The sequence below is a fragment of the Mercenaria mercenaria genome, unplaced genomic scaffold (assembly GCF_021730395.1).
Source record: "Mercenaria mercenaria strain notata unplaced genomic scaffold, MADL_Memer_1 contig_4691, whole genome shotgun sequence".
Taxonomy (NCBI): domain Eukaryota; kingdom Metazoa; phylum Mollusca; class Bivalvia; order Venerida; family Veneridae; genus Mercenaria; species Mercenaria mercenaria.
Window position 1 is genome coordinate 58,414 of NW_026462939.1, and position 6,000 is coordinate 64,413.

Sequence of the window (6,000 nt, forward strand, 5' to 3'; positions counted from 1 at the left end):
GCATTGTTCATCTGTATGCATCACTGTCAGTTTTGCATACATGGTTGTGTCTAAAATGGCTTTGAAGTACACAATGTGTCTTGTGGATTTTCGTCTTTAGGGAGGATTCCAACCCTAACCGTGCCCCCTAAAAACACAACGCTTCTAAATATGGGTCTGGGTGTTCCATGGAAGGTCCATATCCAGTTAACGGTGGTCAGTCTGAATCTGTCATAGATTTGAAGTGAAACCCTGCTCACGTCAGGTTTTCTTGTAGAAGTTTAGAGAATGGATCTATCTAGGTTTTCAAATTGTTGCCAAGAAGAGCACCAAGGGTCATTTTCAATCATTTCAAGCTGGAAAATCGCCACATTACCCGCACAGTGTCATTGTGACTTAAATCCCAGCAAAACCAAAGCGGGAAAGTTACCACTTATTAACGAAGACAAATGGCGTAAACAACATAATCTTGGTAGGTAAGGTGACCGTCGTTACACTATTGACCCTTAGGACTCTTCGTGACCGGGTCCTAATGCCGCTGACCGGAAATCATCTGTCCTTTACCTCTATGGGTTCGAGTCTTGCTCATGAAGATAACATCGCGTCAACACGGACGTGTTTTTGCGCACTCCGCTAAAGTGGTATGATAATTTTTTGCATAAGACGGATAAATAAATATTCTTCATGGATAAAAATACTGGAAAATGTTTATAAACGAATTACGTAAAACATGAGTAATTTCATTAAAATTCTACATTGATATTCAAAAAACTGAACCTTAAACTGGAAGTTCTACTAATGAAATGGCGGGAATATTTGTGATCTGTGCGTTCTACTAAATTGGGTAAATACTTTTCGAAGAACATTTAGTTGTTATAGATTATTAGTTTATACGCAATTTTCACATGCACATAAAGTTGATGCAGAACTTTTGTAAGTAGAAACATTGTGTGGAAGTGCTGTTAAACAAAATGGCGGATGTGTCTTTGGAAGATGCTAAAAATTAAAATGTCGTCAGTTCACCAGAAAAGAACTATGAGTTATTGGAATATGATACCATGCATAACATTGAAAATGTGTCAGAACAAAATTCAAGTATTGATGTTCACGGTCAAAATGTGGATATGTTTGATGGAATATTAATTAATGTGTTACAAAATGATTCGCGCACTACTGTTACCTTTGTGTCGAGACCATTATTCGAGCTAACACAGACAAATTTAAATCGGATTTTGGATTAACAATAGATGAAAGCCTCAAATTCACAACTCATGTCAGTGGACTTAAATGTGATGTGTCTATCGACAAACCTGGTGCATGCATTCATGTGATAGGTACTGGCCATAAGCTTTGGCGGGAAACAGCGTTCATTAAAGCAGCTAAAATGCTACTTAAACAATACATGTTTGAGTCAACTTCACTTATGAAGGATAAACAATTGGAATGTACGAGAATTGAATCGGACCTGAATGTAGATCAAAGAGAAAATCAGAACGAAAATATGTGTGACACTCAGCCAAATTATACCAGCACACCAATTGTTCATAGACGAGAAGTCCAACTTTACAAACTTATATCTGTTATTGGGACATTCGAAAAGGAAGTGGACTAGCTAAAAAAGGAGGTGACCAGGCTAATAAATGGCAGATTAACACAAAACTGCTCGTATGCATGTGCGGTCAACAAACAGCCACCTATGAACAGCAGTCAACAAGATAGCGTGAGGTCCGATGTAATTGTGCAAAAAAAACGAGCGAAAAATCTGGAACGCTACAAAAACAGCCGACAGGAACACAAATACCCGTCATCACCAGCAGGGTGCCATTACATCAAAGCGGACAGCCACATAACCAACAGAGAGCGAATAACGCACCAAACAAACAAAATGAAGGGAAACCCCACAGTGCGAGACCAGCCCCGCCAAAACATAGCAACATAGAAACTACCTCAACGCAAAAGGGAAGAATACTCCTAATTGGATCGTCTATTCTGCACGGGGTAAATCAAAAAGGTCTTCAGTCTAATATACACAAACATTCTCGAAGCGGCGCAACAGTAAATTCAGTATCTGATGACATAAAGATGTTCGACTTCCGGTCATTCAAGGAAATTATCTTACTTGTTGGAAATGATGCTTCAAACAATTCAGATCAAGCACTTTTTGAACAAGAATATCATAAATTGTTAGAACAAATCGGAGAGCAAATAGTGCCATAGATATATCAATATGCAAGATTTGTCCAAGGGGTGATACAAATGTAAGAACCTATAACGATTCAATTATGAACATAGCTAGCCGATGGAACATCAGGTGCATAGATACATATACCCCATTCATAGGTAAAGATAATGTACCAAGTGGCAGATATTACAATGAACAAGATGGTGTTCATCTTTCGTATTCAGGAACGAAACGCCTGTTAGGAACAATCAATCGTGAAATTGATGTTGTGTCTAATTTTGACAAATGTACATTTAAACGTGCAAGTTATATACATCGGAATACCAATTATCAGAGAGGATATAAACAAGGTGGAAACTATTTTCATAGTTCCGGAAATTATCAGAGAGGTTTTACACAGCAGGGGAACTCTCTTCACTGTGCAATATGTAATAGGAACAATCATGAAACACAGGAGTGCCGATATCGCCCAAGGAGGTTCACGGCGAAATGTTACAACTGTAACACCACAGGACATATGTCTAGAGACTGTTTCTTTAATAAATAGATCATTGGCCACAGTGCCATATCTGACACAGGTGTTAATAATGTAAATCGCTTTCATATCTTAAATGATCTATGTGTGACATGTGATACACTTGTCCTTAATTGCACCTGTGGATCTGTTACAGCTTTATCTCAGCCGTCACATCAGGGATCGGTCAATCAGTCAGATAATGATTATAATGATAGTAATATTAATATATCACTTTCCGATACATATTCTGTTACTTCTAAGACAAGATCTACAGAATATTCTTTTGATTTAAAATTAAGAAAGAAAGGTTTAAATATTGGTCATCAAAATATTCAAGGTTTAAATAGCAGTGAAAAGTTTAATGAAATAAATTTAATGCTTACATCACCAAATAACAAGATTACTATATTCGGTATTTCCGAAACGAAATTTACAGATGACGTTTTAGACAGCGGCGTACTTAAGATTAAAGGTTATAAGGGTCATTTTCGGCGAGATAATGTTACCAGAAATGGGGGTGGAGGTATAATTGTTTATGCTAAAGAAAATATTAATGTAAAACGGCGACAAGATCTTGAAATAAATGAAATAGAATGCATTATCCTAGAGGTATATTTGAAAAATTCAAAATCGTTCCTTGTTTGCCAAATGTATCGGCACCCATCTGCGAAAGTAGAATGGAAAGAAAAATTCGAAGACTTTGCAGATAATATTTACACGAAAGACAAAGAAGTAATGATATTGGGCGATGTGAATCGAGATTTATTAAATGAACAAATTAACAGCGACTGGTCAGCTTACATAAATTCAATAGGATTAAAACAGTCTCTGAACCTACAAGAATTATACAAATAACAAGTACATTAATTGATCATATTTATACCAATTCGCCTCAAAATGTAACTGATGTTAGTGTTCCCAAAATAGGAAATAGTGATCATTTTCCAGTGTTTTGCAACAGAAAACTAAATGAAAAAAATAAATGTTTTACACATGAAACCATTGCATTCCGTAATTTCAAGCATTTTAATGAACACGAGTTCTGAAATGAGCTTTTAAATACAAACTGGGATATTATTATAGAGTGTAAAACTGTTGATACTATGTTAGAAACATGGAATGAATCATTTTTAAAAGTAGTTAATAAACATGCGCCACTTCAAATCAAACGTGTTAAACGCAAGTATCAGCCGGACTGGTTTACCACAGAAATATCACAAGCAATACGAGAGCGCGATTTACTGTCACATGATAAAACCTCGTATATATATATACACAGATAAACGAAATGCAGTACTATCAATGATCAGACAACAAAGGAAATGTTCATATAAGAATAGAATTAAAGAAGGTAAAAATGACCCGAAAACCATTTGGAAAATATTTAAAGAGTTTGGAACAAATAAAAATAATAAAGATGAAGTCAAAATTCAAAAGATATCAATTAACAATCAAATAATAACAGACCCACAAGAAATTGCAAATAATTTCAATGATTTTTTTGCTACGATTGCTGAGAAAATTAAAGATCCGATACCACATTCAGATTTAACATGTATTAAGAACATTGTTAACTCAAAGGTTCCGCCGGAAAATTTCTTTATCATTCCACCAGTATCAGTTTTTAAAGTACAAGACTTTTTGCAAAAACTTGATGTCTCTAAATCAACAGGTCTAGATAATATAGGACCAAGACTGTTGAAAATGTCTCCCCCTATTTATATCTCATAGCATTGCATTTATTATAAATCGCAGCTTTAGTGAGGCCTCTTTCCAAACTGTCTGGAAAAGTGCAAAAGTTAAACCATTACATAAAAACGGGGACCCTGTTAATGTAAATATTAAAGACCTATCTAAATTCTCCCTACCTTATCTAAACTAATTGAGAAACATGTGCATGATACACTTATGAGTTTTTTTAACAAATTTTGATTTACTACATGATAAACAGAGTGGTATTCGTAAAGCCCATTCAACAGAAACAGCACTTACTCAAATGTTTTATTCTTGGTTGAAAGCTATTAATGATGGTTATCTTATTGGAGCTGTGATGATTGATTTCAGAAAAGCATTCGATTTGGTCGATCACGGAATATTGTTAAAAAATGTTGGAACTATATAAATGTAACAAATCCGCTATACCATGGTTTAAATCTTATCTGTCAAAGCGCCATCATGTTGTGCAAATTAACAACTCGTTGTCAAACAATGAAACTGCGATAATATGCGGTGTACCACAGGGGTCCATATTAGGTCCTTTGCTATTTCTTCTGTTTATAAACGACTTACCGATAACAGTCGGCAAAACAGTATCATCTACAGATCTATATGCAGATGACACCACGTTTTATGATGTTCAAAAAGATAAATTTGTCTTGAAAACTAATTTAAACACAGCCTCATCTATTTTGGACAAATGGTGCCTGGAAAACGGTATGCAGTTAAATACTGATAAAACTAAAGTAATTTTTGGTTGCTGGTTTATTCTGCTACCAAAGTTAAGTGTATTTCTGACAATCATTTAACATCTTTATTTGATTCCTAATTACATCCAAAGGATGTTCATGTGCTACACAAAGTAATCCCATTCATGAACAATGCGGATGAATTATCAGTGATCTAGCAGTTCTTATTCATCCTCTATCCATTCACACTGGCCATTTAGATTATCTAAGATCTGTCAATGATTAGGTATTGCAGCCCCATGGTTACATCACTGACTCCCAGCTGTTCATGTATGGTCAGGCAGAGTTTATCTTAGATATGAGGCACATTAGTATTTGTTTCTTATACATGTATATTTATAGATTGGCATTTAAAATGAAAATAAGTCTAGCAAAACCCGCAACCACCAGACATCTCAAGGCTTTGATTATAACAACTAAACAAAAACGCCACTTTTTGGAAACTAATGATATCGCACTTTCATATAAACTTGTAATACTTGGACAAACATCTGGTGAAAAACTCTTAGGTGTTTATATTCAACATGATTTAAAATGGGATTAACATATAAAAACTATCTGCAAAACGTTGTCGTCGTATATTTGGTTGCTATCAAGAATCAAGTTTTCTAGACACGAATTATAGAATTTTGTTTTACAAATCTTACATAAAACCACATTTAGACTATTGCTCTATCATATGGGGAAACACAACGTATACAAATATACACAAATTAATACTATTACAGAAACGAGCGTGTCGTATCATTTTAGGTCCGGAATATAGAGATTTTAACCAGGCGTTAAGTTCTCTATTAATACAGCGATTTGATCAGCGTCTTTTTTATAAAAAAAAAGACCTGTTTTATGTATAGAAT